The following is a 13643-nucleotide window of genomic DNA, read 5'->3' as shown; positions in this document are numbered from 1 at the left end:
CCACGGTTGTTACGGACGGACATCCTACTCATATAAATACTAGTCTCTTACCAAAAGTATTATCATTATAATCTTTAGCCTATGAACCTCTTATCTTAGTCAATAAAAGAACTTGAAATATTCAAAAGAAATCACACCTGCCTCTCTCTTTCTGTCTCTATAAAATATAAATTTCTGTACGAACCTTGGCCCCGCGAGCTTACTCGAGCACAAGGGGAAAAAACCTGTCGTTACAGGCCCCTGAGTAGTTTCACCGATTTTTGTAAAAATCTCTACTCAAATAATTCCAGTAGATTTGCCGCATTTCTAGAACTGGAGATAGACAGTTTAAGCAAAAAAAGCGAACTTACGAATATATTGCTGTCACTACAACATTTTAGAATAACTAGTAATTGTTCCACAACATCCCAGATGGGACAAGTGAACGTTAATTTTTAAAACCTATTTTTAAACAGTTTTTTCTTCCGGTGTTCACTCATTTATTGATTACCTGTTACCTCACTTTTCTTCGTAAAGGTGTTCTTATATTTTACCTTTAAATTTTAAGAACTTTGGAAATAAGCAACTGGAACTATGAAAATAACAATTCTTCTTAACTTGGCGGCGGTCCAAAGGTGCTAAGGCTGCCCTGTGTGCTTTTGCTGCTGCTGATGAAATCCAACGAAATAACAGCAGCAGCAACAATAACAACAGCAAAAGGCGGTTGCTGATCGTACTGATGACGATGACGACAACAACAACAACAATGATGCCATACTAAGCATAAGGTTAAATTTCTTGTTTAGGGTTAGCAGCTGAACAGACACCGACCGACCGGCTAGTAGTAGGATAGAACGGAATAATCTTCAGTTTTGCTATTTTTTTTCTTTACTTCATCTTTCTGCTAAACTGTGAACATACAAATTCACTCAGCGTAGCAGTGATAGCGCGGCATATAACCAGCTACAATAGCCAAAGACGGCTGAATAGAAATTGATACTATTGCGGCATAAAGTAAAAAGCGTTTAATTCTTAATACCGCCAACGAAACGATACAACATCTTAGAATTAGGCGAGGGAGCAAGAAAAAAAATACAAAAATAAACTGTTTACAGTGGTTAAAGTAGGAGTCATATATAATATGGAGGAATAAGGCTTGGGCCAAATAATCAATAAGTGAACGACCGATAACTATATATAAATATGACCAACTCCATGGAAAGCCACTTAACCGCTGGGTGAGGTAGCAAGCTATTGTGCTTTGGAAAAGAGGCACAGGTTTTCAAAATAACACAAAATATTTTGGGTTTTCTCTGACCTCGGATATGTACATATATCTAGTTCGTTATTTTAGTTCCTCTTTGGTATACAATGTTAGGACATTGAGGCAGATAGTTGATGGTTGCGAAAGTGGGGAAGTGTTGTTGTTCTTTTTGTAACATGATATGATAAGTTTCTAATTTTGTTTTTTTCTGCTTAATCTGAGTCCGGATCTAACTCTAGTACTAGGAATGTGGCTGCTTCTGTGGGTTGTTACCACAAAGATATTAGAGTTAAATGGAAGGTGCTTACACCTGGGAAGTTTTTGCCGATTCTGGAACTACAATGTTCATAGATGAGAAAAATCAATAAACAAAAAATAGCCGGAGCGCTTTTTAAATAATTCGCGGTAAAAGTTCACATTTTGTTTGGAAACCGCAAGTGCTATCGAAATGGGATTAGAGAAATATTGTAGCTGTGAAAATTCTCTACAAGACTGACCTTATGATATTTTTGAAGGTTTTACAATTTTTGAGATTTCCAAGTTAAAATTGGGACAGTACGCTGTCTGTATCGTCTCCTCATAGAAAAATGTCATGACTGCAATTTGCCAACTTAAACTTATATATCTCAAAAATTATACAACAAACAATACAATTTTAACCACTATAAGAATTTCTCTAGTCGATAGGACTTACCGTTTTCAAGCAAATCGTGAAAACCTAATAGAAAAACTTAAAAATGTCACCCAAACTTCTATATCTCAAAAAATGGTAAAACCTAGGAACAAATCATAACGGTCAATTCTCCAGAGAATTTTCACAGCTACAACATTTTCTTAAGTTACATTTCTATAGGACTTGCGGTTTCCAAGCAAAATCGTGAAAACCTAAAATAAACTTAAAAATGTGAACTTTGACCGCGATTTATTTAAAAATCCCTCCAGCGATTTTTTTCTTGTTTTTGGATTTTTCTCATCTATGAAAATTGCTGTTTCAGAATCCGCAATAACTTCCCAGGTATAAGCTCTTTTCATTTAAAGTTGGTTCAAGAGCACCGTGGCAGTTGATAAGTGCAGTGTATCGGACGGGCCTGTCTCGCATGCTGGGCTGATGTTTTGCACTGTGTGCTGGTGTCATAAAGCTTACAACGGACCGATCTATCGCGTTATGTGTAGTCAACTAGGTTTCTTACACCCCAAGTGGTGCCTTATAGGGAATTGAGGACCTTGTTCCTACATTTCAGTTTGTCGCAGAAGCTGTGACCCCTAGAATCTTGGTGTGTTTAATGGTAGTAGTTCTGCTACCGTCGATCATGACATTCAACTCTGTGCTCACCTATGCAGTCCAAGTGGTGAACATATATTCCATATTCCTCGCGTGGAAAAAGTTGTTAAGTTGGTCAAATAGGACTTCAGCAATCATACGCATATTTTACCATCTCAATGCCGTTTGGTGAGTGTGGAATACAGGAAAGATAGAGGTAAAACAGTTCCGGAGATATCACCCCACCATGGGGAATTCCCTGTTTTACTCTTCGACTTATTGTTTCTGAATTCCACGTTCGACCGACGTCCACACATATAATTGATTATACAACGTTTTATACTTGGGCGGGGGGTTGTCTGCTTAATGTCCTTAAACAGCGTCGTGTGCTTGACAGTATCAAAGGCTTTTGTGGGCCCCCAACACTATCCTCTGGTTGAGTCGTCGACTAATATGTGTGGAGATGGTACGCAACGTTGTTGGCGTTCTGCACTCATGCAGATGTTCGGCACCTAGGTAGGTATTTCTGACGCTGGGGAGGAGTAAAGCCTCACGAGTCTTTCCTAGGCGCGACAAAAGCGAAATCGCTGGCTACAGTAGCGGGACCACCCTGCCCATTTTCCAGACTTCTGGACCTATGTGGGTAGCTAGTGACAGGTTGAGAACTTCGGTGAGATACTCGACTCCCGCCTCCTTTAGCTGTTTCAGCATTATGATGGAGATTCCATCAGGGCGCAACGCTTTAGATGATTTTGAGTTTCTGATGGCATTCGCAACATCAGCCACTGTAAATTGTGGTGGTTCTTCCTACACATCGGGGCTAGCGATCTAAGGCGACGTCCTGTCCCACCCGGGATGTTCGACAAACTGTCTATTGAAATAACTTACGCCCTTTTCGGATTAGTCTGCGTAACGGTACCAAACATGACTTCTTTCTTCCCCGGGTTCGAGGGTGATTTATCCGTTGCCCACAATTCACTTATTCTGGCTCCAATGTTGCAACTCTTCAGATAATTTACAAATTGTTCCACTTATCCTTACCGAACAATCTCTTAACTTCCAGTGTAAGCCCCCTGACTATGGGGTCACTGGGATTGTCACGCTCCTTTGTTAATCCCGTCGCTTCTGCTGGGAAATTTGGTCTCAATTCGAGTATTCGGAACATCGGAAGGGTTGTTAAGTGAAGCGATGATAAGTGAAGCAGCTCTACTTTGACAGTTTTACACCTGACTGCTACCCCCATATATTCCGTGCACAGGTCATTAGAGCCAAGCTCAAGCGAGATGTATTGAACATACTGGTGTAATTGGAAAGCTAATCCCCCCACCACCACTTCTTGTGCGATCTTTTCAGTACGTTGTAACCTTGGTTTCCTGCACCGCCATGACTATGATATTCTTCCGATTATTTCCTCAATCTTGCAATCAAATTGCATAAAGAATGCATTTCCAAAGATACATTTTTCACCGAAGTTTGAGTGTGGTAGATGCGGATGTGACAAAGCGAGTATTTCATATTGGTCCTGACATCCGTTCCGGCATGGACCAAAAAATGGCATGGCAGTCATTCCGGGATATGCTGCTCCCCACACAGAGAAACGATACAAATACAAACATGTGTACATGTGGCCGTAACACGGGTGTGTGGTATCGATGAAACTGCCACCATGGAATTTTTGCTTAATTTTGTCTCTTCTTTTGGCGTCCTTACCGATCGACAGGATCGTGCATTCGTCTGCATATGATATGAGATGTACGTTATGGGCAGGGTTGGGGCTTTAACATAAAAATTAAATTATACACAACCTTGTGGAACCTTTTCTTGGGTTTTGCTGTCTTTTTCTATTCAGAATTTCTTTAGTCCTGGTTATGACTACACCAAGAGCTCTGGATATGCTTCTTCCAGCTCTGAAGACATAAAACGTTTCGTGAAAAGAGGCAGGAGTATGACAGAGCATGTTTTGGGTCCAAGATTCGTGAAATAGTTATTCTCTTCATCACAAATTCTTCTTCGACCCTTCGAAACCACAGTGTCACAAAAAACTTTAGCCAACTATATAACAATTGTTGTGGCGACAGGTCAGTCTGTTGTTGCAACGGTCGTTGATTTCTTGGAATAAACTCACCGATTGTTCTTTTTTCAAAAAATTAATGCCGATGCCGGTGTTTGCGAAGGTGGCAGTATTGTCATCTGGACATTGTTCAATGGGTTTGGTGTTTGTTGTACATTTTGAGAACTAATACAATGTTTTATTTGTTAGAGCTCATTACGCTAAGTGTTTTTGGTCTTAGTGTTTGTTTCTATTCTAATGCATTGTTCTCCTGACGATGCTATTTCATTCGTCATTTCCTTTGGCGATGGTTGCTCTCCTAGTAGAAATAACCAGTGAGTCCAGTAAAAGGGTCAAACGTCACAAACTTGGTGTACTATGTAGAACATTGTCTGTTGTTAGTCTCAACGAAAGAACATTAAAATTATTTTAGTTTTATTGTGTAAGTGTCCAAAAAAATCTGTTAATATTTGAAATTTCTAAAGTCACATTCACATTAGATAAACAATAAAAGTAAAATATGCGCTTTAATGTAGCTATAAACGGGCTACCTTATGAAGCTTTTCTTCCGAAAAAAATTCTGATAACAAGTGTTTGCGGCATCCCGATATTGGCATTCAATATATTGTACATTTTCGTTAAGAAAATTCCTTTGAAGGCAACCACTACACACTGCACCACCAGCAACACCATCATCATGACCATTATTGGTGCATAGAATCATGTGTAATCATGGTGACAATTTTCACAATATATGTTATTTCGTTTGCCAATTCGTGTGTTTGTTATTGTTGGATCGTACATCATTGAATGTTGGCTAGAGCCAACTTTGTTCAGTTTGTTAACTGCTTGTAACCAACGCCTATTGTAATGTTAATGGCAAAGTGGTGTAATCCAGTTGGTATGATGGGTGGGAAAAATAAAGTGCAATGGAATGCAGGCAAGGGTAGAGATTATCTTTGACCTGACAATTTTCAGGATTTACTTTGTTCCCTCTTAAAATCTGTTGTTGTTGCCTATAAAATGTCTAAGGAGACAACATGTTTTCCATACAAAATCTTTTGTTGTCTCTAGAATTTATGCGGTCAGAAGAAGAATTCAGAAAATCTTCTGTTGTGTATAAGAGATTTTCAGTCTACATCACACTTCAAGAGATCTTTTGCCTTTAGAAGACCTCAAGATATCTTCTGTTGTCATTTGAAGACACAGGGACAAACTGGTCCCAACCTGCGACAATAATCGGAAAATCGATATCAGCAAATCTCTGCGACAATTCTGCAAATTGTCTCTTAACATTTCCCATTTTAATATTCCAGCACTATTTTTGTAACTTATAACGGTATTTAACAAAACAGAACAGAAGAAGTTGTCATTTGCGTATGATCTCTTAAAAACTTTAAAAACTTCAGTAAGGTTGTGACTTCTTACAAGGCAAGTAACTTAAAATTGAAAGGATAAAATTATTTTTTTCCGAAATGGAAGTTTTAGTACAAGGTTTTCTAATTACTTTTACATAAAAATGTGTACACATTATTCACATAAAATGTGCTGGCAATCACATTTCTTATAATACTTTTTTTTTGGATTTTTTTCCAAGTCCTAAAAATTTAAGTTGAGTTTTACTAACTTCGCCATCCGTCGCCACTCTGAAATTTTTTTAGAAGAATGTTTAAAATAGTGTCAATTTTATAAAAAAATTTGGTTCCAGCTGCATATATTTGCATTTCCGTGTTTGACATTAAAAATACTAACGATGTCTCTGGTCTTTTCAGTATTGTCAGTATTACTGTATTCTCAGTGTCTTCTTTGTTTTGTGTTTCAATTGTTTGTTTAGGTTTTTTCTTTAAAGATTTAGACATTTTTGTTTTGGGGTCTACTTATGAGTGTATTTTTATACCCTATACCACAATGTGGAAAAGGGTATTATAAGTTTGTTTTGGTAAAAATTCATGTAACACCGCAAAATATTCGTCGGAGACCCCAATGTGGTATACCAATCTTCATATCTCGACGAGATAAAGCGATTTTGAGATGTGTGTCCGTCCGTCAGTCCGTCCGTCCGTCTGTCCATTATAAATTGTAAACACGCTCCAGGCCGCAATTATGGACCGATCGTCACGAAATTTTGAATGGAGGTCGGGTTCAAATCAGAATAGATCCCTATTCTTATTGGTGATGATCGCGAAATATTTAGCGGGTGAAATGGACCAAAAACATAATATTTATCCAATTTTCTAGCGGCTCTGTAGGTCTCAATAATAGTCCGATCAACGCGTAATTTTAAATAAGGTAAGAGTATATCACAAAGGAGAAGTTTGCAATTTGAGATGGCGATCGGATAATATTTAGAGGGTTAAATGGACCAAAACTTTTGTGTGAAAATTGTGAAAATTTTTAATATACAGCTTATATCTTAATTCCTGGAAGTGACATTCCGGACAAGTGAGATATACTTGAAAGTGGAACGCTTGACCTTTCAATTGATGCCAATTATGTTGGTGTGCATGATCAGATAACAGAGTTACAGCGTAATATATTCCGTTATTTGTTTGTAGTGTAATAATAAACTCGCTAGAAGTCGCAATTATACATCAATAGCCACGAAATTTTGCACCGGGTAAAAGTATACGTCGAAAAAGATGCCTACAATTTTGAATGATGATCTGATATTCTTTAGCGGGTGAAATGGACCATTACTTTTGTATAAAAAATATAAAAAATTTCTTTTTGGTCGATATTTTAATTCTTTGAGGACATATATTTCGCAAAGTAGCCTACATATGGGAAAAAACTACTGACATTTCCTCTGATGTAAATTGCAATAAAGTGTTTGCTAGGTAACGGGCCTACTGCCTAATATATAATGGGTTCAGTGTAGAGAACCACATTTTTATCCCATGCTACATATTGTCTCTCCAAAAGTTTGTGTAACACCACGAAATATTTGTCCTAGACCTCTTATTTGGTATGCCAAAATTCATATCTCGACGAGATAAAGCGATTCATTAAAAATTGTAAACATGCTTAAGGCCGCAATTATGGACCGATTGTAACGAATTTTTTAAGGAGTTTGGGTTCGGGCCAGAATAGAAATGATTAGTTTTGCGGATGATCGTGAAATGTTCAGGGAATGAAATGGACCAAAAACAAAATTTTAACCAATTTTGTAGCGGCTCTAAAATAATAACCAGCAAAATTTTAAACAAAGTTTGAGTTTATGATGAAGAAGAAGCGTACAAACCAACGTGAAGATCAGATAATACTTAGCGGGTTAAATGGACTGAAACATTTTTGTGAAATTGGTAAAAACTTCAATAACGTAGCGGTTAAACAACGGAAGTAGTAGTACTACATAAGTGGGTTTCATTACATTTTAGTTTGTGTGAACTAAATTTTCCTTTCCTGCTACAAAATGTCTTTGTCATGCTAGATAACTTTTTGGTTTTGGTCATAAGTATTATACAATTCAACTCTGATATTTGATAATTAAATTTTCACAATCATTGAAAAGAAGTTCCGTGAAGAGCGATTGTCTAGGGATAGTGGTATAGAGTATCCCATGGTCGGCACCGTCCGACTATAGACTTTTCTTACTTGTTTACATTTGAATATTTTTGATATATGTATGATGCTACATACAGTACGAATCCCTTACCATGAAATATTCTGACCTCAAATGGAATAATTTGTTTCCTTTCCTGTCCACGATACCAGTCGGAGACATTTTTTGACTACTAAGAACTCCAAATGGCAAATTACAACCAATTCGAAACGAAAATGTTCATAAAATCTTCAAAATACCTGAAATCGGAAGGTACCGTAATATGAGGGCTGTACCGAAATCTGGCGCAGAAGTTTTTTTAACCATTGGAACCCCAAATACCAAAGGGCTATAGCAAAAACTGGACCCATATTGATGATTTTTTGGCTCAAGAGGTATTCAGTTGTCTATAGAAGAAATTAATTGTCAGAAGTCTTCTGTTGTCTACAAAAGATTTCAAGAGGTTTTCTGTTGCCTATAGGAGATCCCTCCGTTGTCTATAGAAGACCTTGAGAGATCTACTTTTGCCTATAAAACAGATCAAGAAACCTTTTGTTGTCAAGAAGTATTCTGTTGTCTATAGAATATATCAAGATGCCTTTGTTGTCAATAAGAGACCTCAAGAGGTCTTCTGTTGTTAATAGAAGACCTCAAGATGTGTTATGTTGTCTATAGGATACCTCAATAGGTCTTCTGTTGCGTTTAGAAGACCCCAAGACGTTATCTATGGGAGACATCTGATGTCTTCTATTGTCTTTAGAATGCCTCAAGAGTTCCTCTGTTGTCTATAGAGGAACAATAGAGTCTTATGTTGTCCACAGGAGACGTCAAGAGGTGTTCTGTTGTCATTAAGAGACCTCAAGTGGTCTTCTGCTGTATAAATAAGATCTCAAAAATGTTTTCCTTGTCTGTGGCCTTTAAAAGATCTCAAGAAGTCTTCTGTTGTGTACAGAAGACCTCAAGGGGTATTCCGTTGTCTACAAAAGATTGATGCATTTAAAATATCTCAAGAAGTTCTAACGTGACCGCTACATTATGGTCCTACCTACCACCGTAATGTCTCACTACTGCAGTAGATACAACAACACCATACACATTACACACACCACTTGTATTGCCTATTCCTTGTTCATACTACCATCACTTGCCTCGCCTTACAATTAATTCTCATTCACTTCGTAAACCCCGAGGGATATGTTGTTGGAGAATTTGTCGAGTGTTGGCGTAAACGAACCGAATCAAGCAACAGCCGTCGGCCATGCCATTCGTTCGCTCTTTGCGATTAGTTCGATCACCGCGATTAGCTTGCTCCTGGCGATTTGTTCACTCCTGGGGATCCGTTCGCTCCTGGAGATTCGTTCGCTCCTAGCGATTCGCTCTGTTACATAACCATACTCTATTATTTTTTCTAGAATAGCACAACAGATCGACACACTACCACTCACCCGAACGAGACCCAGCCGGAAACCCGATCCGATCCACCGACTGCCGGCCCATCTGAGCCGAGCCGAGTGTCGATACGAACCAACTAGAAACGAAGAACGAGTCTGTTCTCCAACATAACCAGTTCAACCTACAACATCAGCTTATCTTCAACCATATACTTATACCTACGAAAATACCTAAATAAAGCATTGAAGCGCAATTACATCTTCTGCTGCCTATAGAAGACTTCAATATATCTACTTTTGTCTATAGAAGACCTCAAGTAGTTCGTGTGGTCTTCTAAAGACCAGCAATAGTGAAGATTTCCATAAACAACTAAAGACTTTTTGATATCTGCTTTAGCTAACAGTGCACGCAGAGAAAAAATATTTTTCGCTTTTGTTGGAACAAAAATATATGTTTTGGTTCCAAAAATGTATTTGTTTTGTTCAAACATTGTAATCCAAATCCAAAAATACCATATTTTGTTCCAAACATAGAAAACAAAAACAACTTTCGAATTTCCGCAATATTGTTAAAATCGTTAACAATACCGATTGTAGGAACTATCATAATCTAATTTTGTTTACAAAAAGTATTGTCAATACAGAAAACCAGCCCAGAAATTTTTGATTTGAGTGCATATACTTCTCATATACACTTTTCGCATAACTTGGATATAAATGTCGCGTATAATATTGCAATCATTGATGAACACAATACATGGTTTGCTGCATTGGCTGACAACAAAGACAAACAAAAAGCCACAAGAACCCACCACAACATAAGGAATAATTAAACACCATAACAAACATGAAAAGGAAAGAAGAATGAAACAAAACAGAAACAAATAAAAACAAGAGTCTCACAAGTACATATACACAAAAACAAAGGTAAAGGCAGCATGTCATACAAACACACCACAACTCACCAAAATTGTTTTTTCAACACGGCATCGAATAGCGAGAGAAGAGAAACAAATTTTCGAAGAAAAGAGAGAAATATTGTTCAGTTGACACAAACTATTTTTGGATTTACAATACTACATGAGGAATCCAACAATATGTTAACAATACATATTTTGCTCTTGGAATATTGTTGGATCAAACATATTTTTTTCTCTGCGTGTGGGCTTTCTGAAGACTATTGTAGACAATATAAGACCTCTAAGTGTCTCGTATAGACAACAGTAGACCTCTTGAGGTGTTCAGTAGACAAAAGAAGAAATCTAGAGGTCTTTTATTGAAAAAGGAGACATCTGTAGGTCTTCAATAGACAAAAGTAGATCTCTTGTGGCCTTATATAGAGAATATAAGGTCTTCTATAGACCAAAGGAGAGCTCTTGAGGGCTGCAATAGACAAGATCGTTTCTCCTCAGAATTTTCATAGATAATAGAAGACCTCCTGCCGAGAAAGCCTTAAGGTTTCTGCTTAAGGTCTTCTATATACAACAGAAGATCTCCTAAGTTCTTCTATAGACTGCAGTAGGCCTTGGCAGTTTTCCAATAGACAATTGATATCGTCCTTAGAAATCCCATGGGTAACAAAAGCGTTCTGGAGGCCTTCTGCAGGCAACATAGACATAAATACCTGTCGAACTGAATGTCCAAAAGTTATGGAGTAGAATATCACATAGTCAGTCCCATGTAACTATACTCATTCTTACTTGTTTTTTCTTTTTTAAGTAAGGACAGTAATCTTACCTCGTATACCATGCCCCAATCCTCATACTGATTATACTACACCGTATTGTCTAGGAATCATTGCTGCCGATAGCTATTTCAGGAGAATTATTTAAGGAATTCAAGTTATCTTAAGTACGCCTACAAGTACATGTAAATTGACTTTCAATATGCAAACAAAAAAGAAAATAACAATACTGCACTCACACACTCAAATTTACACGATTACAATTACTTGCACTGAGCGTGAGGAGGAGGTTTTGCGTCACCTTTTACCACCAATGTCTGTCTGTTCATCTGACAGACTTTGCTGCTCCTCTCGTACTTAATACGCATGTATAACGAACTATCATTGGAAGTTACATGGAATGCAATTTGCTCGCTTGACACTTAAAAATGCAAAGACAATGTTCAAATTGGTACTATTTGTGGTGCAATGTGTGTTACAAGCGACTATTCGCTCTGGCTAACAAGTTGCAGTGCAATCATCATCACCATAGATCGGACGAAAATTCATTTCCATTTCGTAGTTCCTTAAATGTTCTTGATGTTGTTGCTGTTGTGGTATGTAAAATTTAAGTGCAATTCACCACCATGATGCGACAAAGGAAACAACAAGTGTTGATGACCATGTTTGTAGCAGTAGTATGCAATAAAGTTAAATTTGTAATTCCCTAAAACGGATCCGAAGGATTAGTTATTTTGTGTTTTGGCGAATTTTTTTTGCGAAGGTATTTTAAGAAATTTTACGCAGCTAAGAATGGAACTTTATAGAAACAAGTGAAGATTGAATATATTGAAGTTATTGTAGTAACTAATGCCAAATTAATGTTCATGTTCCTAAGCGGGAATCTGGAAAATGTGACTTCTTGCATTTAATAAAATAAAAATTATTCAGGGTTTCTGATATACCAATTCGGGTATGTTGGAGTCTACAGTCACTTCGTTTTTTTTTTTCTTTATTTTATAATGGCAAATGTAGAGGAAAAGAGAGCATGTCCTTGTCTTGCTGTACTGGAAAACCCTTTGTCTTCTCATGTAGATGGCCCACTGAAGACATAAGGAGGAACCCTGGTATAGTTCTCAGGACGGCATTCCGACCGGTTTGAATATTTGTCCTTCGCGTTGCACTTATATCTTCTTGTTTCTGAAATCCACGTAATGCTAGCTTCCACACATGTAATGGATTATCCAACATTTCAAACTTGACCGGGGTATTCTGCTCAATGTCTTCAAACAGCATGCAGTGCTTGACAGTATCAACGGCTTTTGACAAGTGGAGCACGACCAACACTCCTATCACACGGCTTGCTCTGGTTGAGTCCTCGACAAATATGTGTGGAAATGGCGTGTAGGACTGTTATCACGCTGTGCCCCTTACGAAACTCTACGAGATACTCTTTGCTATGAGATACTCGACTCCAGCGCATGCTGCTGTTTCAGCAATACCATGGAGATTCCATTAGGGGCCCAACGTTTTGGATGATTTAGTGTTCCTGATAGCATTCGCAACTTCATCCATTGTTATATGCGAGAGTTGCTCATCTATAGGAATATATCTAATACGATGTAATTCTCTTCGCTCTGTCAATAATATAACTGCTAACTTCTTCGAATTAATTAGCGTAACATCGCCAAACGCGACTGAGATCCTACCTTCCTTCTTTCCAGGTTTCGAGAGTGACTTAACTATTGCCCACAATTCACTTATTTCGGCTCCAATGATGCAAATTTTCAGATGATTTAGACACTTGTTCCGCCTGTTAACATTCAGTGTCAGCTCCCAGACTTTGGGGTCAATGGGTTGGCTCAGCGAAGATTGTCACTCGCATTTAGTAGTGGTCTCACTTCGGGTATTCGACTAGCAGTATATAGCGAGCGCCCTCAGCAGAATGATGTCCCGGAACGTCTTCTCTGCTACCTGATCATTAGAAGGGTTGGGCAGATCCCTGAAGCGGTGACTAGACGTTCAGAGGTGATTAAATTTGCCGGTCTACTGATGGGGAAAATTATGGGTAGGTGGCCTAACTGAAGAGAAACGAAGGGATTCCAGGTGACGTCACTTGTCAGACCAGGTGACACGATAGTTATATCTGGCCAACTGTGACGCTCCACTTATTCCGGCAGGGGCGTCCTCATTGACCGAGCAAAACATAGACCTATCAATCTGCTCAGCCAGTACTATACACCTCTGGCCATTACCGAGGACCGAATGCCGCAGCTCATGATGACCAGCCCCTCAACACTAGTCGGTTATAACCTCCCAAAAGCGGGTTAATGTTGGGCATATAACCTGGAGTACAGCTTTTTATCGACTGGATGTATACGTTAGAAATTCTACCTCGGCAGTTCCACACCTGACTGCTACCACTATCCATTTCCGGGTCGTTTGAGCCAGGCTAAAGTGAGATAGGTCGGTACGCTGTAAACTGAGTTGTTAT

Source organism: Musca autumnalis, unplaced genomic scaffold, assembly GCF_047663935.1.
Source record: "Musca autumnalis isolate F117 unplaced genomic scaffold, ASM4766393v1 scaffold_2, whole genome shotgun sequence".
Lineage (NCBI taxonomy): Eukaryota > Metazoa > Arthropoda > Insecta > Diptera > Muscidae > Musca > Musca autumnalis.
The sequence above is the reverse complement of the archived record's forward strand: the minus strand, read 5'-3'. Positions refer to the sequence as shown.